Raw genomic sequence first — 27,218 nt, 5'->3', positions numbered from 1 at the left:
CCTTGTCCTTTTCAAGCCTAAACAGAGGCATGGGAGGAGTTAACTCACTTGTCTTCTTGTCCTGGTTTCTCCTTCCCCTGGATCAGCCAAAGTCACATCTCTCTAAGGATATCAATGTAGAGAGTTTGCAAGGGGTTTGACTCCATGTTCAAACATGTACAGTTTTCAGGACAAGCCAGTGCTCAGCATTCAGGATCTGCATTTTCTGCAAAATTCAAAAAAGGGTCTTCAGGTGCTAGGGAACATGAAAGGATGGCAATGGAGCTGATCTCAGGCACTTTATAACCATACCAGGAGGACCATATTAATTCCCAGTCTGTCACCCCTGTCACCCACTCTGTGATTTAACTCATCCCACATCAAGTTTATTTTTAAAGAAAACCCTTGGTTTACCCTGGTGAGGAGAGAGGCAGCCTTACAGGGGAGCTGAGGTTGAAGGGATGGCCAAAGCTATGTATTCCTGCATTTCACATGGTCACAGGCTTTGGTTCTTTAAAGCAGCCAAGTGGGAACCATTTAGCTGAATCCTGTTCAGATCTAGGAAAAGTGACAGATAAATATTATTTTAACATAGAGGTTTTTGGTTGGCTGGTTGATTTGTTTGTTTGTGGAGGCAAGGGAGTGTGCTAGGTTTAACTTTATTATAACTAAGCCTATATAAATGCAAATACTGTTTTCATAGATATAATTTCATAAAGCAAAACTACCCACAATCTTTAGCAGTGAAATTCAAGTGGCAACTATGACAAGTAAAGAAAAATGAATGCAGTTAACTTCAGCCATTCCTGCTCATCTGAAAGCTTGTGTCAGTTCCTAAATAAGCTTTTCATTTCCCCTATTCAGGCTGCTGATCTTTGTTGATTTACAGCATGAATGAGCATGGCACATTGCAACTTGTAGAGTATATTTTTCCTAAATAATAAAACATTTATTGCAGACCCATCAAGCCTGCTAGTAGCTTTGAGTCATTATTGCAATGAAGTACCATGTTAACAACTCATTTACATTGTTGCAGAAGACTCTGGGTTAACACTATATGTAATTTAATCCCATTCGTGAGAGAGGACTCCCTAAAACATATCTAGATCTGATAAATTACAATTTGATGGTATTTTTCTAATCAACTGTTTTTCAAGATGAAGCTGCCTTCATCAAGTCCATGCCACCCCTCACTTTCCCTGCTGAGCTATGGCAGCTGAGCAAACCCTTTCCACATGGTGTTCTCGGCAAGCTCCAGCCTCAGGCTCTTCCTCTGTCAAAACAAGAAGAAAGTATATTTAGTGAAGAGCTACAAAGATGTTATTGCTTTGGGAAGAAAATAACTTTTTGGGTAGAGAGTGAGGTCTGTATTCTGGTGGCTCTTTGAAGGGTCTGACTACAGCTTCACGATTGGCCTGGGGTAGGTGCCAGCCTCCAGCTGAGGAGGCACAGGAGCACAGGCTGCTGGTGTGTGCTGGGCAGGAGCCCCCAAGGGCAGGGCAGTGCCCAACACTGCCACTCAGCCCAGCTGCACGGGCCACAGAGAACAGAGGCACCACATGAAGATGCTTCTGCCAGAGCACTCACACATTTTGGATGATTTAATAACAATAACAATGGTAATGATGATAATAATAATAAATTATTAACAAATAAAAGAATCCTCCAGGAAGTACATAATTTTCCATGTACAAATCAGAAATTATCTTTTTAGTCAGAGATTAGAATCAGCATAACAATTCTTTCCAACAGAATCCCCTTGGCATGGATGATACACTGCAAAACCCATCTTTACATGAGCATCCTGCAGCAAATGCCCCAAGGCCACAGTGAGGCCAGAGTCAACACAGCAGAGGGAAGGACAGGATGTCCAGCACACAGGGACACGCTGTGACTGCCTCTGGAGATGGTGGCACGGTGTTAGAGAGGGCACAAGGCACACAAAGAACAGCAGGGCTGTCTCTGCAGTTCCCTGCTGCTCTGCTGTACTCAGCTGCAAACCAGTGCTGCTGACACAGCTGCAGCACCATGCCCAGGCCAGCACAGTGTGCTCAGAGCAGGCTGAGCCACCCCAAATCTGATGGGTATGGACTCCTGGGAATATGGTGTATGATATCCTGTCTCACAGGATACCCAAGTTATGATCACTTTTGCCTTGTTACACTCTTGTTTTGACAAATACCTGCAGTCAAACAAGTTACTGCTCCTGGTGTCTTGTGGGCTTGGGATTGATTTATAAGACCCCAAAAATAATTTTTCAACAGTATTGTTTCTAGTTCCTAACACTTAGTTCTGCTACTTATGAGAAATATATTCTTTCCTGAATATAACTTAATTTGCATCCAATAAATCCAAATTCTTCTTGCACAATCTTCCATTTCTATTTAATAAATTGGGAGAGACAAAATCACTAACTTCTTTAACTCTCTTGGGTACAGTCAGAGTACCCAAAATTTCACCAAATTTTGACCAAGTCCTGTCTAAGAAATACTTTTTACCACATCATCAGGCACTCAGTCCATTCCTGAGATCATTCATTAATAATTTGATTCCCTTAGTACTTTTTTTTAAAGACATTTCAAGTGAACTCCTTAGCATGCTAAAGTTTTCTGTCATTTTCTAAGTCCCTGAAACTGCTTATAGTAGAGGGCAGAATACTACTTCTCATCTATTAGTTTCATTTGCAAAAACATTGGGTTTAGTTGGGTTTTTCTTTCCCTAGTACTCCAGGTTGAATATTGACTTGATTAACTTGAAATAGCCTCCTACTTCAGTTCCATTTCAGTCTCCTTCCAGGGGCTGACTCTAAACCACCAAATGCACTATTTCCCCCAAAAGTGAACAAGCCAGAGCCTCTGTCCTACCACCAGATGCCTGATTTAATCCAGCACCAGGAGCCAGATGTCCCAGGCACAGTGACACTTCCAACACATATGTACCTGCTCTCCTAACAGGCATCAGTGAGAGCGAGGCCAGCAGAAAGCAGAAGCCACATGGCAAAAATTGCTAAATCTGTCCCATTAGTTAGAGAAATATTCCTACATGCAAAATCACATTGCTCTTACTCAGCTAAAGTTGCATGGCTAAAAAATACAGCCATAAACCCGACGTGCTACCCCCTAATGGTATTAAGTAACAGTAATCTGACATCATTGCAATGCCCCTTTCACATCAATATGCTTATTCTGCTTTATTTCAAATAAATTACCTAGTTAAAAAAATTATTTGAACTTTAAGGCATAAATAAGTGAGCATTATTGTTTGCTGGTTAACTAGATAAGGAGTTAAACATCTAGAGGTGAAGTGGAGGACAATTAATGTACTACCCTGCTTAAGTATCACACAAGGCCCACTTCTCAGGGAATTTGAGCTATTATGATCTACTCCTACAAATAAATGAGAATTTTAGCTCTCAGAGGGCAATGCAATAGTTTTGGAAATAATCTTTTTATGAGATTGTGGCTTTATCAGTTATGTTTCAGACTCAGTATAAACACTTTTTATCATAGGAGAACAATTTCAGACTGGCTTGTAATTTTAATTTCTGTACCCATATTCTGTTAATTCACTTTTCCTATGCTCTTATTCTAGAAACAAAAGGAAAAATTAATTTGCATCCTTACATCTTTTCAAAGAAACACTATCATAATGGAAATATTCAAATAAAAATACAAATCATGATTCAAGCAATACAAATTATGTATAAATTGGCTTCCAAAACAACTGAACACCCAGCAAAAGAATCCTGATGATGCTCAGTGGTATCCATACACTGGAGGGTAAGGCAAAGAAAGAGCAAAGGATATTTCTTTCAGAATTTCACCTGATGTTGTAAGACATTTGTTTTTATTCAATTTTATATAAAAATATTCTTTATGGGACATTTAGTCTCAAATTCTTTGAAACTTTATCAACAGAACTGCTGAGTTACTATAAAGCTGCCCAGTTTCAGAGTTTCATATTCACCTTTCCAGCAGACAGAACAAACCTAAACATACACAAATTTGAAAGCAGCTTGACCACAAAAGAAAGCTTTAGGAGACCCAAATAGTGGACCATATGTGATATCAAATGGGCAAGCCATTAGCATCAGCTGTGAACATATTGTACCAACTGGGAATGAAAATAAAACATTCAACTACCAACTGTTATAATCTGTAAATAGTCAAACCAATTCCTCTGGGTTCCAAAAATATATGAATAGGGTGACTCATTGGGTCCCCATTGTCCTGTTTATAGGCAATGCAGCAGATTTGCTCCTAGGGAAAAAACCAAAGAAAGAAAAACACAGAAATTGTGGTTAGTGAGATCTGATATTAGCAACAGTATTTGTATATTAAAAGACTCTTGGGCTTTTTGAAACTATATCTAAAGATTTCACATTAGAGATAACAAAATAAAGAATTCTTTTGAAGCAACTTTTCTCTGTACAATGTAAAACATTAAAAAAATATCCCCATTGCAAATTATGTTGAGAAACTGGCAGAATACTAGAAAATTTATAGAGGGCACCAAACTACTGAGAATTCATTGTACAGCTGGCAAGTGCACTCTTACCTACTAGTTGCTTCACATTTAATAATGTATGTTATGAACAGATGGATGGAATGTCAATAAGGCTCTCTGTATCATCAGTGGTAATGAAATAGTGGACTTTGAATGCTTAATAGCACAGAAAACAAAAAGCCTAGAGGAAATTTGTCAATGTCGTGCATGCGATACTTCAGCAGTGCTTTAACACTGTTAGTGTGAGGCCATATGTTTCTTCTAACAGGATCTACTGGAGCTGGGTGCCAAAAAAAGTTTGACACATTTTTTTTAACTCCTACAACATGTTAAGAGCAAACACCCCGTGAATCAGTCAAGCAGAGTAGTCAGCAGAAGTGCAATATCATTACTCTTTTTCTACTTCTTTTCTCAATGAAAAGAAGTTATGGGAAACTTACTAGTAAACATTGTTCTTTATACCTGTTTCAGAAATACATTTGAGAGTAATCTCTTTGCAATTAGATATAGAAAAAAAGGCACTAACATGTGTTAGGCAGTAGATCTTGTTGTCAAGAGCTGAAGAAGATGTGAATTTAGAAAATACTGCAAGTAAAGAAGAAAATATACATAGCAGCACCTAGACATCAGACACATAAAAATGAATAAAATACAAAACTCTCTTTGGAAAATAATCTTAGTCAAAACTCAGCTAAAATATCCAGTAAAAATGCCTTGGAATAGTCAGAATGGGGAGGATAGCAGCAAGTGGCCATTCTGAGATGCTGACCCGGGAATATGTGGGAATAAGCCCACCAGGCATAGGCTTTCTCTGTAAAATGGATGGACAAACAGCAGCCTGGCAGGTAGCACCTACAAAGGCTACAAGAGCACCTGGAGTAGTGTTTCCAACCTGCACACTTTCAGGGAAGCTGTCCTCAGTATTTCAGAAGTGTCAGACAGCTGTGGCAGGTAAGCCTCTGTGAAACACTGAGATCTCGAGTTCCACAGTACAGCTGGAATCCCAAGCATGAGAAGTCAGCAGAAATCAATAAAAGTTTAACTATTGGTTCTGGGAGAACAATTAGACAAGCACTGAGTCTCTAACAGTCTGAAAATTCCTCAGGAAAGGCTCAAGTACTCTGAGCAGAAAACCAATACTTTCTGCCTTGTGACTCGCTCCTAAGTGACCAAACTCTCCATCCATGCCCTCTTTCCCCACACTGTCTCCTCAAAACCTTCCTGGGCTGCTCCAGTCAGGCTACACAGTCATGATGCCCTGAGGTGCACACCACGCGCGTCAGCCAGGACACCCAAAAGTGTCCCTATTGATTTTAAAGCCACCACACAAGGCTACTGTGGGATGGGATCTCTACCACCACTGAACTCAGCTGTGTAAACATTCCTTGTGTTCAAAAGTAATTAGAGAAGTTTGACAGACAAACACCATTCCTTAGAAAACAAGCTAGAAATGACAGCCAAAAGATGTGCAAAGCCAATTCAATTTCTTCCCCTTTCCTGTAAACCAGAACACTCATAACTGATAATAACAAAAAAATTTGCACTAAAAAGAAAGTGATTTTTTCCAGCTGCCTGCAGTTTTTTGGTCTGTATAGCACCAGTACCCACCAGATGCAGCAGGAGACTGCAACTACTTCCTCGCAGAGGAGAAGGATGCGCAGAGAAGCAGAACCCCTCTCAGTGCCAGGAATGCACTGGCTTGCCTGTGCTCTGAGCTGGATCCCTTCATGTAACCCTGAACTATGCAAACACAGGACTGGCCCACACAAGTAAGCCCCCTGACAACTTGTTACAGCTCTCTGCATTTCCCTGCATGAACATATTTCAATTTCTCCTGAAAAGGGAGCTAAAACTCAACCCAGGACTTCCAAATCACCCCTCAAACTTAAGGAGAGCACCACCCTCCTTTCTCTTGCCTTCTGTTTCCTGGGAGGTATTCCGAGTTCTGACCTCAACAGTTGCACCTAACAAGAATGAAGTGAATTTTGTGCAAGCTGCAGAAGTACAAAGACTAAGCAGTATGCAGGTTTTCTGTGAAGCAGAGCAGCAAGAGGTGAGAAATGTAGAACCAGGTAGCAGTTGGGGATGCTCACTCTCAACTGCCAAAGAGCTGTGCATTGACAATTAGAAAGAAAGCAAAGGGACTTAAATCACTGATGAAAATAGGCTGCTTATCAGATTTCTCATAGTTGGAATCTCCTATGTTCCTGAGAAAGAGAACACGAAGAAAATGCTGTGGTGAGCATCTGATTGTTGTATGGTGTGAAGGTAAATGTAGTTCTCGGCTTGGAAGGTCTTAGGTGGGTTTTTCAAAACCAAAAAGATATCGATAAACTGAAGAAATTTTCTTAAGGGAAAAAAAAATCTATAGATATTTAACGTGTGTAAAAGCTATTGAGGAAAAAGGACATAACTAGAAATAATAGAAAGAAAAAGCTTAAGCTCAGAGTATCAGGATAGTCTTCCTGACAGCAAGATGTATCAGCCTGTGAAATAGTCTCCCAAGGAGATATATGGAAGTTTTCACTTGGGATTTTAAAAACTAAAGTTGACATAACACTAAAAAAATGCTCTCAATGAAATAATTCTACACTGGCAAAAAAGCAGATAGGATGATCTATTATGTCTTAGAATTCTAAGTTTTTTCAGGCTTTGATGCTTTAGGAACATATCTTGAACAGCCAAAGGTTATCAGAAAGGAGCTTCTTCAATTAATATGATGAACAACAAGATTACAAAGGTGATCCCTGTGGAAGCCTATTATAAAGCATCTCTCTAAATACTAAAAATGAGATGCTTTTCAGACATTGGAAGTATTACCCAAGCCCTGACAAATACAACCTCAATCCACCAGCTTTCAAATATATGCTTAGTTTTAAATATGTTCTTATTTCCCATTAATTTAAAGAAACACATGTCTGAATTGAACTTAAAAGAAACAGGCTTCCCAAGAGTCTTTGAAAAATTTCATACTCTCTACACAGACCTGGGAAATGCTATGAGTAAGCAGATTTAAGCAAACAATACTATGTGGTAGACATGCATATTAACACCTTTCAAGTCTCCACTGACCTGTTCTGCATGTCCATCTGAAACTGTTCTATCTTACCATACATTGGCATATCATTACCAATGACAATATTTAGCACATACTGTGTTTCATTCACTGCTCCAAGATCACTGACATATAGTTAAACAGAGCCATGGAAATAATGAATTGCTGAGTTATGGCTAAGAATGGAAATAAAGAAGAAGTGGTCAGTAAATATAACCTACAATAATTTTTTGTCTTGCTAACAACTTATTTAACAGCCACATACAAAGCAGTTGTAAACTATTTCCTTAGGAACATTACTGAGGGTAAATCAGGGCTGATTTAGAAGGAACTATCCATTTATGTGCTTTAAATAACAACACCCTATTTGTATATTAAAAAAAAAAATCCATCCTCTATATCCATAGACATGCAATATACACCTTAAGAATAAAAATATCAAATATCTTTTCATCCACAAAGTTGCATTTGCAAATAAGTGATTCTACAGCACAGGCGTCCCTCACTCTCTCATTGTATTGTAAGTCCTTTGCCCACTTCCACTAGGACATTATCCCAAAATAACTCCCCAGTCTGACAGAAACAAAAAACATCTTGACCATCAGTCACAGGAGTTTCTTGTTAGGAGAGAGAGTGGGGAGGAGGAGAATTAACTCATGGTCCACTCTCCTGCCCATCCCACTGCTCCTTGGGCAGCCGAGTACCCCACCACCCCACAAGAACCACTGCTCCCCTTCCTCGCTCCACCTGGACCCTTCCTGCCTCTTCTCCCCACACCCTTTTATTTTTCCCTCTTATTGTAAGACTTTTCACAAGCATTATTACTATTATTGTCTGAGTTTTACAGCTGGCACATCATCCCCTGCTGCACTAAATCAACACTTGTGAAAGCAGCAGCCTTGGAGTGACTAAGCAGAGCTGCTGCTTGCAGAAGTGTCAATTTGGTGCAGCAGGGGATGGGGTCGCAGCTGCCAGAGAAGAGAGGCCCTATTTTGTACCTCAAAATGATAAAAATGTCAGAGGGGAGGGAAATCTGTACAAAATATAAAAAGGATGTAGAACAAAGAAAAGAAAGAAGAAGGGGAAAGGGTTCAAAAGTATGAAAGAAGAGGAAAATGACACTGTACAACAGAACAAAATCACTGCTGAATAAGTTACAGGATTTTTGTAAGTAGGCACTTTCAAGTTAAAAACAAGCATAACATAAAATATAAACCTGATGATGTTACCCTTCTGCTTTGAGGGGGGAATCTCTGGCTCATTAAACTGAAATTATTGTCTTAACTACATCTGCACTAGGTTAGGAAATGCTTCCAAGCACAAAGACTGGGCATAAAAGGATTATTGCACAGAGAGCTTGATTTTAAGTGGAAATTTAAAGTAGAAGACTGAAAATCCTGCATTCAGAAATTTCAATCAGCAAAAGTGAACAGAAATTCCATGTTCTGGACTAAACTTGGGCATCTCTGATCTACCACTGTTTAGAGGCTCCCATTTGAAAGTAGTTACCTATTATTTTGCATGCTTAAAGGCAAATAAACCAAAAGAAAGTGTAGACCCAAACAAAGTCCAAATTTTTGCTTTACACACTTATAAATAAGTGAATCTAATGCATATTTGAAATACTAATATCAATAATGTTTTGCTTTTAAGGATTTCCTTTGTTTCTTCTAACCTTTCTCTCTGCTCTCTATTAATTTTCCAGTGTGTACTTGCAGAAAGGGAAAATAAATGGGCTACACAGCTTAAACACTGTTAAGAAAAAAAAAGGTAAGAAAAAAGAAAAAGAAAAAAAAGCAAGTAAGGACACAATTTATGTATTTCCACAGAAAAGTGAATCCACCCCCCCGCACTGCTGTTGTGCTTTGACATACCATGGCGTCCCAGGTGGAGCAGAGAGGATTCCTGGAAAAGCAGTGCTCTGCTGCAGAATTGCCTCATTCAAGGCTCACAGCCCTCTCAGCGGCACGTTATCATTTGCAGAATTTTTTGCACCCATGAATATTGAAAGTTGCTGCTGGGTCAGCCCTGGGCACAGAGAAGGCCTGGAAGAGCAGAGGTCCCATTTTGCCTCAGCAGTTTATTGAGAACCACAACCAGCTCAGCTTATGAAATGCTGTGCTCAGAAATCCATCCTGCTCCCTTTTAAGGCAATAGCAAAGCTCCCTTCAGTCTCCAAAACCTGCCTCTGTAGGTCACCTTACATTTAAAAAAAAATAGCACAGATACGTGTATAGAATGAAGAGTATCCTTTGTGTAACTGGTTTTGGAATATAACATTAGCCATTTTTCAAAGACTTTTTGGAAGGAGCATATTTGCAGGACAGATTTCAAATGTGGTCTCAAAACTCAAACACTTTATCACAAGAATTCATTACTCCCCTTATGTCCACTTCATTTTGCAAAGTAAATTGTACAGCCCTTCCGCTCCTATCACTATTCTGTTGCCCATCTGGCAGTCATCACTCTTTATTGATACTCATGTTTGACTTCATGCTCATAAATCTTGAAAAGATACAACCATTCCTTTCTTCACAATTTATCAAATTTAAACACAAATACTAAAAAAGGCCACAAAACCCTCCAGCCTCCAACTACATCAACATTGAAGTCAATATTCAACAATGACTACTAGCTTAGGTATGTGGCATTGTTTTTCCCTAGTGATTAGACTAACAATACAAATAGTACACTAATTATTAAATTGAAACCTCCTCTGTTCAGTTGATAGAGCCATTAGATGCTAAAAAAGCCACATTTGGGTTCTAGCAAGATTAACACTGTGTCATCTTGCTACATTACATCAATGTATTGATCAATCAGTCCAATTGTAGAGCGTTCTTCAGGCTTGTTCTAACCTTATCCAAAAAGGCCTCCCAGATCAAGCACAGCTGTTACAGCTCAGCCTATATAAAACATGATATGCAAAAACAAAAGATACACGTTAGGCAGGTCATCAATTCAAATACTGCTCTAAACCTACTCCTTGCAGCAATACCAATGTAATTGAAAATTTCTTCATGAACAAATTTAAAGGTAGAACAGTGACATTAAGCAAAGTAATAATTATCAAACAGATCTGTGCCCTTTTCATTTACCTTCTTCAGCTGGTAGGTGTTCATTCAGTTCATTGTGTACATCAAATTACATGAATGCCTCAGACCATCTTCAGAAAGTGCTGGCACAGTATGAACAGTGGGATTACCAAAGACAGAGGGCTATTCTCCTCCTGCCAAATTCCTGTCTTTTACAAGATCTACAGTGTTTCCATTAAAAGTCCTGCAGTTAGAACTCCTCAGTTACTCCTCAGTATTAAATTTGCTTGCCAGTTATTAAAAAAAAAAAAAAGGAGGAGGAGGAAGGGAGAAAGCAATATTTTACTTTAATCTTTACATAAATCACCTATTCAATGTAAAACCCAAGTTCTTTAAAATGGGCCTAATTTTCTACTGTCACTTATTCTTTCTCCTTGTTTTCCTTCCCTTGAACTATAGACAAAATACCACTGCCCATGCAACAGCAAGAGTCAATTCAACTATTCCTGGTCCCCTAGGCTTGAAGTTTTGTTCTAGAGCTGCTCTTGTACTGTGTCACTCTGAATTAATAGACAAGAGATTTTCATAGTGCTGAAAATGAACCATGGTTAAAAAAAGGACTCAAAAACTTCAGTAATCCCTGCTTTGGATGGGGTGCAATAATAACTGCTCTGTCAAAACCTCCTGTCCTGTAAATTGTGTTTGGTCCCTGGTTTACATTGGTGACAAACAAAAATCAGTTTCACTTACCATGACAAATGACAGCTGCTAGTCATGGTGTTTATGGCACACTGATGTCATGCTGGTGGGCACAGTATAACACAATCCAAACAGAGCAGAAGAAAACCACATTTTGGGCTTCGGGCAAAATCAGTGTGTCCAGCTAATAGAATAGATCAAGACAATACAGCTGAGCTAATAATATGCTGCATGACAGCAGTTCCCACAGCTGCTAATGCTGCCATGGCAGAACTTCTAGCCTTCCTTCTACAAGTCTTTATTCACACGAAAAACCAGTAGCAAGAAGCCTACAAGTAAACTTTCCTCTATTACAAAAACTAAATAAATACATTACAAAAATATTTATAAATCCAAATGTTTGTAACACTGGTTGAATTCCAAAAGTTCTTGAAGTAACTGATTTTTTAAAAGTCAGAATTTATAGCCCTCAAGACTGAAATGAGCAGGTACTATTAAGAAATAATAATATTTTACACAATTACCTATTATTATCTGTTTCACAATAGCCTAAAATTGCATACTTATAGCCAAGAGTACTGTATTCGCAGTTACAGGACTACCACAGTGCATTTCCACTCTTGGGATTTAACTTCCAAGGACTGACATGGCTCACTGGGAGGGCAGGAAGAGTTTGGAGGACACCTAAAGACAAGGATGCTGGGCAGAGATGTCAGCAAAGGACCACCTAAAGCTGTGTCCATCTCACAGCCCTTCCTGCCCTGCCCTCCCCTCAGCCGTACTGCTCACTGCTCCCGGACCCATCAACACAGCTGCTCTCCAGAGCAGAACAGGATCTGACCTGCCTTTTAACCAAATCCAGAGAAGTTTTATCAGCTCCTGCTCCTAAGCCCAAACCCATGGCAGGGCACAGCCAGCTGCAATGGCCTCGGATGCTGTTTAGTCCCATAAACACTACTGGGTTATTTCTAAAACGCTCTCAAGCACGAGGGGAAAAAACATTACCATCAATTAATTCTTAACATAACAACGATTGTGGAAGTGGAGCAAATATTTATTTTCTGGCACGTGTGTTGCCATGGAAACAGCTGCAGACACCGTTTGCTCCGAGGGCTGTGCGGAGGCTCAGGTGCCCCGTGCCCCGCAGCAGCGCCGGGCTCCAGCCGGGACAGCGGGCCCCACAGGAGCCTGCCACGGCCTGCCGGGCCGGAGAGCAGCACTAACTCCCGAAAAACCACTGCAATTTACGCTCGAGCAGCCCTGACCTACTTTGTAAGTAGCAAGTTATCCCATTAATTTGCTCGAAATAGCAGATCATTCTGTGTGAAGGGATGAAAAACAAAATCCATCATTTCCACGGCAGGAGAACAACCAAAATGAGACAACTGCATGCCTGTCAGTGCAGCTGTAGTTTCTCCTCTGAGGTGCCCAGTCAGTCTCCAGTTACAGGCGTGAGACCAGAACTGAAGGCAGCCCCTCTGCAAGCTGAGGGTGCTGCCCAAGGCACCCCACCCAGCACCGAGCTGAGCACCCTCACCCACGCACGGCCCCACAGCATTCCCCTCACTGAAGGGATCTACAGAAACATTTGGCGACTTCTAAGAGGGAAGTTCAGCCGCACTTTGGTTACTAGTCAGTCTACAAGTGGCTTTCTCCTCAAAGCTTATTTGTCCTTCTAAAGGACATATGCATAGACTTGTAAAAAGCAAACAAGACAATTTAATTAATACCAACCCTATGAATTTTTCATTTTGCTCTTAACAAATTGTTCCTTGATCTTTTCTGTATGATTTTTTTTTCCTCCATACATGCAATTATTTTTGTTTTCAGGTTTATATTATGGATATATTAAACACAGTGCATACATACATGAGCATGTACAACTAGTATTCAGATGGAGGCAAGGGAAAATTCCTCTAGAAAGAAAATCAGTATTTCAGTCCAATTATAACAGAAACCAAATCTTCAAACACTGGAGTACAATGTAGCTACCCTAGAGAATAGATATTTGGTTTTCTGACCAGCAGTAAGTTTGTAATTGAACAGCTGCAGAAAAGAGAGGAAACAAACATACAGCAAATTAGTTTTCAAGCCTATCTTCACAGAAAATTTCTACTGTATTGTGCTTTCGATCACAACATGATAAACAGAGTTCCTCCCTTCCTTCTCTGTTCTTCTGCAAAACAAATTAGAGTGGTCTATAGAAGTTTAACCTATTGTATTGCATAATCCCTCACTCACAGAAGCAAATTAGGCACAGAGTAGCTCAAGAACTGAATCTATTCACGACTCTAAGGAGTGTCAGATTCCAAGCAGTAATTAATTTACAATCCCTTTTCAAAAATGTTTTACTATATTTTGCTTAAAAACGGCAACTTTCTTGTAGCTTTTGGTTGGTTTGGATTTTTTAAGTACCCCTGTCATTATTAGCATTGCAAACAAGGTATCAGTCAAAAGGACAAGGCAAAATTTTATTCATACTTCTTTTAAAAGTGCAAAGCCTGTTTCTAGATTTTCAGAGAGAATGGAGGAATGTATAATAAAATACAAATTTAATTCATATATGTGTATCTGCACCTATTTATATTGATATAATCTACTGCTGAAGTCATAAATGTTTAAATCCATCAACTGCTTTTGTTCATTTCCCATTTTCAGGAAAAAAAGAAAAACAAGGTTCTTTACCACAGTACGAAGAAAAATGCTCTAATACCAAAAGATCCAATTAAAATAATAGGGCCATTTGTTTCGGTAGGATTTCACACATACAAGAGAAATGCTAACCCTTGGGAGAATGTTCTCAGCTCATTTAACAATATATGTTTCCTCTGATATGAAAACTTTAGCTTTTGCATTATAACATCATTGCTAACAAGGCACACGTATATATCTCATAAGTAGATGGAAACACGAATGTGGGAGGAATTATAATAGTTCTTTATCCATACTGCACTCCTCTCAGGATTGACTTGCATCTGTTGTTTACTCACCTGGGTAGCTTTTTCCTCTCCACACATTTAAAATACACACTCAGAAAAGGCTTGGTTCTCTGAAAGACAAGAAGATGGTAAGCAAAAAAACTATGATGGGAATCAAAGGAAGAATTTGTATCCCAGTTCCAGGGCTACCAAAACATTTCAAAGGGCAGCTGGCATACAGCTTTTTTCCACCAGCCAAAAGAAAGCCAATCTGCTCCCAGAGCACAGTGTATTGAGGGACACCTTGGGCAGGGGGCTGGGCAGGGCTGCACAGGTGCCAGTAGCTCCTGGGCTTCTGTCAGCAGCCAGGGACAGCAGCAAACCTGAAACCTGCAACTCAGGAGGTGCAGTGCAGGCAGGCTTAATGGCAGTGAAATAGAAAAGCTAAAATGACCTAATGGACATTGGAAGTTTACGTCACATTTTTGTGTACCTGGAAAGAAAACTCTGATTGAAGATGAGCTTTTTATTTTTTTAACTGGTTTTATGAATCAGTTAAAGATAGTCAGGACTAGTATCTGATGTCACTGAACAATTTCTAACACCTGGGTATTTTAACATTGCAATAAATTCACATTCCCAATTTTCCTGTTTATACCAACATCTAATTTACTCCATTTGTAAGAGAAAGTTCAAACTTGACCAGTCAAGCCATTAATGAGGGAAGATTTATTTTTGTAGATCATTTTCCACTATCAGCACACAAATACTCCTACCTAACCGTGAGGACAGATGTAAAAAATAGATCTGAAACATCAAATCCCTAAAAGAATTTAGGCAATAATCTCAAATTATAGATACAGTCCTACAGTCAAAATGTCAAAATTATGTCCAACCAATTCAGGATTGAAACATGAATGATGCAATTAGGAATTTCATAAAGCCTACATAAGGGACAGCTCTCTAGGAAAAAGCTGGTCTCCAAATACGTTTTTTTCTGCAATACAGTACTTGTAAGTCTAGGACTAAAACTTGCACATGCCTTGTATATTTGATTGACTCCATAAGGTTTTCATCTAAATTCAAAATATAACTGTGTTTAGATATATTTGAACATTTTATTGCATTTAGTTATGAGAGATGAATTTTTCCTGAGAGAACCTAGGGCACATAACATTGCCAGATCATTCCAAACAAGTTAATTCTGAAATGGGCTTGAATCAATAACACAAAACAGGCAGTAAAGCCAATTTTTACGGTAGTCATGGTTTCATAAAATAATATCAAGACAGTCAGATTGTAAGCTCCCTGCATCTCAAATATAATTTGCAACCAACTCTAAGCACAAAGAGGAAATAGATAGGTGGAAGACATAGATTAAAAACAAATGATAGATAGATGAAACAAAAAGAACTGGAGGTAAAGAAAGAATGCAAAGTAGTTGCCATTCAACACAGCGTGAAAAAAAGCCAAACAAGTGCAGCATGTAAGTAATTCAAGGGAAATAGAATGCTTTTCTTTCATTTAGGCTTTAAAATTGTTATGAAAAGCCTCTTTTTTCACTCTATCTGTAAGACATAGGCAGACAAGGGACGAATGTATAAATATGTCACCGCAATACGTGGCTTTTAATGAAAATGGATTTTTAATGATCCCAAAAGCTACATTTCTCTCTGACTTGCTCCATTTCCAGACTATCAGCATAAAGTATGCACAGCAAATGCACTGGTTTTGCATGTCCTTCACTAAATCCCAGGACAGCCAAGCATCCAAGCACTGTACAAACCAGAGCTGCCATTATGCAGAGCAGATACAGAGAAGCTGCACGTCCTTCACTGCTTTTATTGAACTTTCAGAGCTCCGTGACACCGCTTTGCCTTCTCCCACAGCAGACCCCAGTGTGGGTTACCTTGCACTCCATATGCATAAATAAAGGATGATGCATGGCAATGTGCCTTGCTGTTGTTCTCTGCCTCAAGGACACTTGTTAAAAGTGTGCCATTCCTCCCACTCCCCCAAGCAGGCTCATTGTCTTGAGGTGCTCCATGTAAAACTCTGAGCACACAAATACCAGAGGATTTAGTTCACAAATGAAGAGAAGCCACAAGGAGGAGAGAGGCTGATGCAATCCATAGCCTTCTTGCTATCTGAACATAGTGAAGTCTTCTTTCCAATGTCAAAGTTCCCCTTTCAGTCAGTAATAAACAAAAAACACACTGAATAATGTGCAAAAATGTACCAGCTAGTATAAATACAATTTTTCCTGTTTTTTCATGTAGACAATTTATTTTTTTTAGATTTCAGTATCATCAGAGAATAAAGGAATATTTTCCTTACTTTATCACCATCCATGAAGTTTTATCTATGAATATTTCCTGTAAGGCAGGTCCATAGGTTAGGAAACTGTAATATATTTGTCATAAAACCAAGACAGCATTTAAAAGGGGCTTGGACTCCTGTATTCACTTCATGTTCAATGCTTCAAGGTAAGCTTTGTGCAACCTATGTTACTTGGACAAAAAACATCTTCATATTTCCTGTGTTATCATTTTTGCTTCTTTGAAATAATAGAAGACAGAAGGAATCAGAAAATAGAAGACTGATGAAAAAGATAATGACTGAGAGGTGCCACACAATTGGTTAAAAAATGCTCCATCCATTAATGAGTCAGAGGGCACAGCCTTTTGAAGGGCCCCACAGAATCACAGAATCAACTATTTACATCACCTAACAAGCAAACAAACAATAAAAAAAAGCTCCCAAAAATCCCCATTTGCTGGGCACTTTCAAATTCATCAGGTTTTCCATTTTGTCTGCTCTCCTGACTCAGAGTGCCTTCCAATTAATATTTATCAAATGTCTCTCCCTTCTTCATTTAAATCAGTTCAAAAACTGCACCTGTTTCCTGAGACCTATGTGTGATTCTGACAGCTGATATTTGAGAAAAAACAAAGATAACTTAAAAATCCTAACCAACTGCACTAAAATGTAATCAAGAAAAAGAGTGCTAAGATTAGCTCTGCCAGCACAAGACATCAGCAAGGCACGGGGGGGTACCCAGGGACACAGGTGGATAAATATGTGGCGCACAGCCTGGGAAGGACCCCACACATCTCATGCCATCAAATGGGCCTGAAATTCAGCAACAGCGCACAACAGTTACTGAGTGCCCTGGAGACAACATATTCGCCTCATTCCTCTAGAAAATAAGGCAAAAAACCCTTGCCAGAGTGCCACAAAACAACAACAAAATCAAGCTACATACTCAAAGCCAGAGTTCATTTTAAACAATAAAACGTGGGAAGAGATTAGAAAACAAGAAGCAGCCACTGTGAACGACAACCAGAGGAGGCTATCAAAGCCAAGGCACAGACAGCTACAGTCATTTGCCAATGTACAGATTCACTCCAAGCTCCACTTAAAGCTATCACTGCCTCTACAGAGTACAGGCAAGGAACCAGATTTGCCCTGAAAGGCTATACAGGACTCTTTTACATACACTTTTGCTAATACACAACAAAGTACTTTATACAGCACTTTTGTTGCTTCACTTTTAGCAGTTCTCTCACATTATCTAGATGAGAGACAATTGCACAATGGCAGGTAAATCTTGTTAGAAAGCATCCTAAATTATAGGGAAGATCTTGCCTCTAAAACACACAGAAAAGATCACAAGTCTATGTTGTGTATGCTGAGGTATTCTGCCTGGGATTCTTTAAAGAGAATTTGGTGAGGAAGAGACTTGCTGCTTTTTGAAGCAGTTTCCTTCAGTACTGCCAAATTTCAAATTACTTTTCTTTTCCTGGCAGCTGTTAAGGAACTGGAGTTACTGGAGCAGATTATCAGCCATCAGACTGTCTTCTATAGCAGTCAGCACAGTCCCAAGCCCACAGGAGTTTGGTGGATGTGTCCAGCTGCTGGTCCAAACCCAGGGACTGTGACATGACCCTGAATGTTTCAGGTTTGTGCACATTTCTGCATTATTTCAGAGATCCCTCCATTCCAGAGTACCCTTAACAGGGTCTAGGTCGCACCACAGCTCATACAAATTAACTTCTTACATATTTCTGTCAAGCTAATGGACAAAATTCAAAGAAAGTACAACCTTAAAGACATTTTAATGTGTTATTTTCAAATGCCTTATTTAAATGGGATCATTTTTTTAAAGCAACATCTTATATCCTTGAGTCATATTTGTTAATTCCCTATTAAAATACACCCCCTTTCTCACTAATAGAGTGTTTTAAATTATGATCACACATTTTTAAATTCCTACTTCCAATTAATCAAAGCCATAATTGTCATAAACTTAAGCACAGGTTTCATTCCAAATGCAGACAGCTCCCATATTCTGTGTGTTTTATACATATTTCAGAGAATGCGAGTTAAACAATATTTAAGCAGTCTAAGATTAAAGTTTATTTCCACTGACTTGAACTACTTTTGAATGTGGAAAGACCCAACAGTTCTCAGTGGTGACTAGCTCAGTCTTTTTGCAGTCTCAGATATGCTACTGACATGCCCAAATGTAAAGGAATGCCAGCAATTTCAAGTTAAATCAGTTTGGTTAGCTAGATGTTACTACCAATGTTAATGCAGCTCTTCAATGCCTGATCTCATTTTTATTTTCAAAATGCTTCTTATTCCCCTGTTGCTGAGAAAACCTGGCTGTGTCTATAAACTCTCTCATTAAATGTTTTCAAAGCTAAGCAAGATAGCAAAAAGAAAATTCTTCCTCCTACCTTTCATCTATAATTGTCTTTGAAATTATCTAAATACATTGGCTGTACATTTGGGCATTTTTGAAAAAGAATATTTAGACAATAACATGAATTAAAGTTTTTTTTGCCATCTTTAAAACACTGCTCTCATAAATATCTGTAAAAACAGTCTCATTTAAGTCCTGGAAAGATGCAGTGCAACCTGCCTGAATAACACATTTAGGAAAATACAGATGAGGTTCTGGATTTCCAGCTGCAATAAGACAGAAAGCTTCAGAATCATAATCCAAAGAATCCTTACTAGTTCTTGCAGGTTTTTTTAATACTTCGTTAAGAGGTTAACACAGTAGTAGTTAGATGCATAAATAAGATATTTTCATTACAATCTAACAAAATCACAACTGTAACCATGATTCATTTTTTTTTAATAACTTTAGTTCTCCAAGACTTCTGATCCTAATGGGGCAATCATGCATCACTGCTGTGTTCCAACAGAACTATTAGGCTCTGTGCTGTGCTAGTGTAATTGCAGTCTAATGGTTTACACTATCATAATGGTACTAAATATTTTACTAAACAAAGTACAATATCTAAGAAGTTATTTAAATTGTTCCAGCTTTAAGATCGTACATGAAAGAACCGTTCCTTTCTTTCTGAATTGAGAGCAACAAAGATGTCAAAATTAGTTTCTTGTTTCACTTAATAAAGTGCTTAAAACATAACATTAGAAGTAGAGTTTAAAAATCACAGCAAAAAATTAGTTCGTATAAAATGAAAAGTATTAAAATATTTTGAGGCATTTGGATGCTCTGCTTCAGCAGTGTGGCACAGCTTAACAAAGGGTATAGGAACACTCTATTCAGAGTCTAAGTGGGATTTTTAAATCAGAATTTCTGATTATTTACTTTAACAAAACCTTTAATAAAAATCCCACTCTGTGCAAGCGTAGCAAACCATAAACTAAGCACGAGGTACCACAATGATGGTGCAGCTGTGGTCAGTGGCAGCAGAGCCCAGCAGAGTCTCTGGCCAGGCTGTGCCCGACAGGAGCAGGGTGACCTGCCAGCACCTCAGCACATTCTGACTCACAAATAACCCCATGAGCTGAGTCAGACTAATTCTGTAAGGAGGGACATTCAAACAGGCAAGGATTTGTCAATCCTGCCATTAACATACCAGAGTAGCCCCAGCTGCACCCTGCAATGTGCTGCCTTACTCCCTTGGACAAGGCCAAAAATATCTGTAACTCCAAAAGGAGCATTGAAGTTAGTACTAAAAGTGCTCAAAACTTCTAAGATTGCCTCCAGAACTCCTGAAATTGATTTTTAAAGATCTACTTTGCCTAAAGCTAATTTATTCTTAATTCAATTCACTATTTTTATTAAAAAACCCTTATTTTTTTACTTTTAGCTAAAGTATTAATTTACAGTGTTTTTCAAACACTGTTTTCTTGGAATATATTTTCTTTTTCCCAAAAATCAGGACTTTTTTTCAGAAAAGGTTTTTTGAATTTAGGACACCAGGGGTTTTTTTTCCAAAATTTTGTTTACTACTAGTATTTTCTACAACACTAGTCTGCTTAAAAAAAAAAAAAAGGCAAAAACATGTTTGTACTATCTAGAGAACATTTTGTACAGCTCATAACTCCATGATCTAGGGACTGTCAAGATCTAGATCACTTTGTACCTAGAGAATAAATTAGTTCTTTTAAAAAAGAATAAAATAAAACTTGTCTTTTACCTGGCACAGGAACTTTTTCAAAAATGTGAAATATTGTGAATTCAGTAATCTGGCAGTAAACAATCTTTGAGCTTGTACTGAGGTACTAATACCAAGAACTAATTATTGCCCATCCTGTAAGTGAGCAGCTGTAACTTTCTAACATTGATGATACATTCTCTTCCTAGCCATGCTCTGCTCAAGTGTAGAGGCACCTCTCCAGCAAGCACTCCTAAAGGACTCACTATCTGCACTATGTTTAAAAAACAAAAAAAAACCAACCAAACAAACAAACAACAACAACAACAACTCAGACATTTGTTAAGGAAAAATGCTACTTAAACCAAACTACTCCAGCAAAATTATCCAATTTTGCCAAAAAGCTTTGAAAATGCACCTAAGGCTTTTATTTCTCATTTAAATTAGGAAATATTTAAAAAAATACAGATACCAAAAAAACCCAAATAGAAAATCTGTTTTCTAAAGATCTTTAAGATTTATTGATTCAGTATACACACCTAACTTATTACTCTTAGATAATTACCTAACACAATATTCTTCTTACATAGAGAGGTTTAATTTTAATTTACAGTTTAATTGTCCTACTTAAAGTAAGCCTGTCACCTGTGTCACTTGGTGGCTCATAACTGTAATCCTCATTTCATTACTTACTTCAAGGGAGCATTTTAATTATAGACATTACAGTGTGTGTAGAGTAACTCACACTGGAGGGCAGTGACAATTGATACAGTAGAGTGCTCACCTGAATTTCCAGTGGCCACAACTCCACGTGCAGTGGCTCAGCTGCAGAGCCCACGTAGACTGGTGAGAGATGCTCTTCACTTCTCTGGCCTAGGACCACATTTGGGGTGCCTGAGAACAGGCAGGGCCACCAGGGCACAAAGAGCTTGGATTACTACTGCAAGGCTCCCAGCTGAAATATAAATGAGACAATAATGACTTCTCACATCTACACTTGACCCTGCAAATCACCCTTGGACATGGGAGTGGGCACACAGCACTGGCTCCGGGGTGAGGTCACCACTGTGGCCCATTCCTGTGGGGATCACTAATGGAGTGACAGAGCATGAGCTTGCCTCTGATTTATTTCCTGAAATTTCAGCAACCAGTGATTTATGGGTTTCCTAAGATAGGGGCCCCCTATCAGCTTCTTTTCTAATAGCCATCAGTTGACCAATATTGTATGAAATTATCTAATATCTATACAAACTAGGTATATTTTTAGCTTTCAAAGGATCACATTGCACCAAGCTCCATCATTTAAAAAAAAAAAGATAAAAAAGAAAAGAAAAAACCACTGCTTTGTGTTTGCTACAAATTTGCCAGATTTGTGGGTTTGTTGGCTATTGCTGGGTCATCTGCACAGTAATTTTAACTTCCAAGGCAGACATTTCATCATCACACGAGTGGCACTATGCAACTTCCCTGCTCTGGACCAAGCAATATTTTTCATTGCCTGAAGTCCCAATAGGCAACTTTAAAAATAGTGAAAATACTTCAATTCTCAACATATTTGACACAATAGGATGCATTTCTCTGCAGGTACACCCAGCCAGAAGGGATGGTAAGGGATGCCTTGTCCCCAGGCTTGCCAGCAGGTGACTAGGGCTCTCTGCCTGGGACAGATGGGGACAAGGAGCTGCCCAGCCTCCTGTTCTACACGCTGAAAAGATGCGCCAGAGTGAAAGAGCCCAGGTTCTGCAGAAGTCCCGTTTTTACCATTAAAACACTTCCAGGATTTGTGGTTTCCCTGATTTACTGTTCAGCACTCCTGACTTGCGCGTCTTGCTTAATGCCCAGGCAGCCTCATGGGCAGTCAGGGGTGTTTCCAGCTGGGATCCTGCCCTCTTGGAGAAGCTCCTTCTGCAAACTCCCTCCTACCCAGGAGGAGACACCAAAGCCCTCTCTCCCTACCAGGAGACAAGGAGAGAGCTGGTGGGATTTCTGAGGGGCACAGCTCTCCAGCACATCCTGCAGTGCAGAAGGGGGACATTGGGCACATGGGAACTGTAGGCCACCTGGTTCTGAGGTAAGTGCCTCTCACAGTAGTCACTTCATTATTAACAACCTCCATATTGTCATAAGATGCTTATCTTTTTCAATAAACAGAAACAGTTACTGAAGGTTTTGTTTGGTGCCTTTTTTTTTTTAATATTGGGATGAACCCAAAGATTGCTTTCTTTAGTATCTACCTTTCTTCAGTGATTAATGTTTTTTCATGAGCAGTGTCATTACATACAATTTTTATCATCTAGATTGTTCTATTGTATTCAGCAACCCAGAAAAAATTTCCTCTTTCTCAAGAAGTAACCTTCAACCTACAATTTGTCTGCTGCTTCTTACAGTATCCTCTGCACAGCCATGGCCCCTAACAACTGAGGGCATTCAGCATGTTCCTGTACTGAGTATATCACATTTCCCATCTGAAATTGCTTACCTCATCAGTCACTAAGGACCCAGTTTGGAAGTCATTAAAAATAATGAGAATGCTGGCACTTCTCCCAGCAATAATGGCATTGGATTCTGTGTTGCTTTTATACTTTAAGACATTTGTATATATCCACAAATCATTTAACTCTTATCTTTGTACTAGCTTTAATGAAACTAATGGCTGCTGAAACTGCGTGGGTTTTATTCTACTTTTTATTTAAATAATCTTCTGCCCACTCCATCATAAAACAACACAAACACTTACACAGCATATTGCATCACGAAAGCCCCAAAGTGTTTACCAGGATCACTATATCCACCACTAAAATGCAAGCACTTCTCAGTCAATAAACACTTCAGCTGACAATAAAGCCACAAGAGAGTTTTCAGAAGGAAAGCTGAAGAGCAACAAATCCAACTTCCCCAAAATAAATTTAGAACCAGGGTCTTGCATTTTCATCTCCATATGTATCTACTGTAGCCTTTCCCTCCTATGACCATGCAAAAAAAAAAAAAAACCCTAACTCCACATTAACTCACTGAGTAACAACATCTTTCCTGCAGGGTCCATATCTTACAGGCTTCGACAGGATAATGAGCCCTCAGGAACATGCTCCAGGCCAGCACTAAATGCACCCTTAGAGTTTCAACTAATTGTTGGAAAACACATATTAATGCATATTAAAACCTTAAAAGATTCACCCTTAATAGTCAAGGTCTAGCTCAGGGCTAATGTAAATTTCTTATCGCTACGCTCTTCCTGATAGAAACACATACAATTTACATGGTTTGAAATAAATAAGAATAATACAAATATGGAAAAAAATCTCACCTTCTTTAGATGTGTGTTTATTTGCTCCAGGCATACATTTGAACTGTAGATTACAAACAGAGCTGTCATGAGGACAAACACAAAAGTTACAGATCCAGCACTGCTGCATAGGAAGTGTGATATTTCAAACTCATAGAAATCAATGACAGTATATAAAATTACTCATACATTTTGACATCACCTGCTCACAGAGGAGGTGTCTAAGATGCAAAGGACTTGAACTCCAGTCACCCTGGAAGTCCATCCAGAGTGTGAAATATCCAAAGATCTTGGACCGCTGCTGAAAGCTCTGTCCTATTAAAAATCACTGTGACTTAACAGACTGATTTACCTAGGTAGGAGCATAAAGAAAAGGCAGGTGCAAGTCAAATAGCAGTAATTCTAACCAATAATAAAACTGCAAGTACCAGAAGTAATAAAAAAGTTCCCCAAATGCTTCATAAGGTGAACTTTAAAGGTGTTTTGATGTTATTATCAGTATATGTGAAAATCTGAAAAACATTACCACTGCATAGAAGTTAATCTAAAAGCCCATTCTGTAAGGTTATTAAAAATACTTTTAAGGCTGTTAAACGTTTAATACCTTTGCAAAGTATTTTCTTTGCATTTATTTTTAAGTGCTGGATGAGGTCTGCTTTTAGAACACATCATCTCAAAATATTTTAAGCCATGTTACAAATACCTTACCAAGCTACAAAAGAAATTACCCAGCCATCCTTAGCAGTAACTATCATTAGTTTGATTTTTTAAATCAATTAGTTCAAGGAATGAAATGACATCAAATTAGCTATATGATTATCAATCTAGTTTGAAATTATCTACCACCTATCATCCACAGAACTACTAGTACAAGCTACACAATTTAAGCAATAGGTCCAAATGCTCAGGCATCATAAGTGATCCCACCATTTTAAGACATGAGAACATCCTTATGTAGCCCAAATAAGGGAAGAAGAATGTCAAAATTGATTTGAAGATAATATTGAACATCAAAGACAAATAACATTGTGGCAATTTTATTAAAATATAAATACGTTTTTAGAATATTTGGGGAAATTTTACATTCTTTTTTCTCCTTCAGTGAATGGCAAAAGGAAGATAGTAGTTTTCAGATACCAAAAGCCTGTCTGTGGCTCATTATCCAATTAATTTATATGAGTAAATTAGCTGAATCAAGCTAAATGACAGTTAGGTGCTCCAAAAAAGCTAGTAGTATATCACAATAAGGGGCTTTCAGAAAATTAGATCAGTGCAGAGGTCTTTCCTTTTGAATCTTCAAAACACATTAAAAGACACTTCTATGTTCACTTTCAGAAAAATAAGCATTTAAGAAAGGGATGACAAGTTATTCATATTCAGAAACTCACTGAGAAGATTACAGGTGTTATAGTAGCAGTGGAGAGTTTCATGGCAAAAGCATGACAGAATTTTTTCATCCAGATCCTCTTCCACTAAATGGATAAGATTTCTCATACCCATTATCTCAGATGTCTCTCTCCTCTCTTCCTCAAGGAAAAAGGAGACAGCTTGGTAGTTCTTCCATCCCCTCTTACCACTGCACCTGCTGCACCCATTTGAAAACATCCTGCCATCCAAGGTGCTTCTTTTTACACTGAGACAGGAATGACACTAGGGACAGCTCAACCAATCTTGTTAGTCTTTTATGAAATTACATGGGATCATTGCTTTTTAAGGCCTTGTAAGAATCCTGCTTTGGCTTTGTGCAAATGTAGGATAGTACAGGGGATCACACAGGACTTTAAAAACAGCTGAACAACTAGGGAGAACTGAATCTGGATTCATCACATTGGGAGCAGAGTTAGAGATTTAGTGCCAGGTAATGTAGAAAAAAATATAAACAGCCCCTTTCTGTTTGAATCTAAGCATCAATTCTAACTAAACTGCAGGGTTAAAATCTGATCTTAGGCAAAGTAATCACATAAAAGCTCCAACTAAACTCCTAAGTGTGAACTCTGCTGCAATGGGGAATACACACACTCAGGCTGCACAGAAGCTTCCATTATGTGAAAAAGAAAAAAGCACAGCTTTTCTTCCCACTGAGATGCTTCTCACACTTTTTCATTTTAGTGGTGGTTTGTTTTCCACTCTCCTCACTCCTGTCACCTCAGACAATGGCAGTTCAAGTGGATAATACAAGCAGAGGGGACATTTCTAATTCATCTCACTCCTCTCTCATTTTTTGTTTTTGTTGCTATTGTTTTACATGCATCAAAATGAGAATTTTGCCCAAGACACTGTGTGTATGAGAAAGTCTGTGTCACTCAGAGATTCTGAGCACTAGGTATTCATTGATGGCTTTCAAGTAGATCCTGAAGTGGCAGCCAAGAATTTACAGCTGAGGGAGCTGAGGCTACTTAGTCTGGAGAAAAGGAAGCTGAGGAAGACCTTACCACTCTCTAAAACTGCCTGAAAAGAGGCTGCAGCAAGGTGGGGCCAGTCCTGGAAAAGAAGCAATAGCATGAGAGGAAATGCCTCAATTTGCACCAGGTGAGATTTAGACTGGTTATTGGGAAAAAGTTCTTCACTGAAAGAGTTGCCAAGCACTGGAACAGGCTGCCCAAGGAAGCAGGTGTGTCACCATCCCTGGAGGGATTTAAAAGGTGAGTAGATATAGCACTCAGGGACATGGTTGGGGTGGTCTTGGCAGTGTTGGGTTAATAGTCAGACCTTTGAGGACTTCTCCATCCTAATGTTTCTGTGATTCTATCTTCCCAAAATATTGCACATCAGCAGGAAAAAAAAAAAATCAAGCCTTTGGTTTTCACATCCAAATGTTAGTTAAGAAAGTGTTTAACCATGGAGACATTTTCAGAACATTAGTTCATAGCCTTTGCACCATGTAATCAGAAGAAATTTTAAACTCTGATTGTGCAATTAAACACAATATACTCTTGCAGCTGCCATTTATCACACTGCTACCATTTCAAGTAACCTGGCCAACAAAACTGTCTGGTACCTAGGAGTGAAAAAATGAGAAGGATAATGTTCTGTAGGAAAACAGGTCTATCCAACATTTTATAGTGCTAAAAGTACCCTCGGGACTTGTTCCGATACCTTGTAATTATGCACACATACCCTGATTTATGGTCCATGTCTCCCAGCTCAAAGTAGTATGCACTCTGCTTCATATCTTGCCCTATTTATGCGTAAAATACTCAAGTCTGTAATGCCATAAAAGAGAGGACAGGCTCATTGCACATGTTACTATTGATTTCATATGAGCATAGGCATAATCTAATGATCCTTTTCAACTAAGGATAAATACGCACAATTTAGCCTTAA

The 27,218-nt window shown here is 38.8% G+C and overlaps 1 long non-coding RNA gene across 1 annotated transcript; it reads right to left on the bottom strand.

Moving 5' to 3' along the window:
- Positions 1–3,808: 3,808 nt before the first annotated feature.
- Positions 3,809–24,178, bottom strand: LOC136560321 (uncharacterized). The gene is made up of 8 exons (XR_010784115.1): positions 24,097–24,178; positions 23,916–23,977; positions 21,396–21,566; positions 14,265–14,323; positions 11,326–11,458; positions 10,399–10,446; positions 9,415–9,585; positions 3,809–4,238 (listed from the first exon to the last, which is right to left on the bottom strand). It is a non-coding gene; the product is annotated as an uncharacterized lncRNA (long non-coding RNA).
- Between the last annotated feature and the right edge of the window lie 3,040 nt (positions 24,179–27,218).

The sequence above is a fragment of the Molothrus aeneus genome, chromosome 9 (assembly GCF_037042795.1).
Source record: "Molothrus aeneus isolate 106 chromosome 9, BPBGC_Maene_1.0, whole genome shotgun sequence".
NCBI lineage: Eukaryota > Metazoa > Chordata > Aves > Passeriformes > Icteridae > Molothrus > Molothrus aeneus.
The sequence above is the reverse complement of the archived record's forward strand: the minus strand, read 5'-3'. Positions and strand labels throughout refer to the sequence as shown.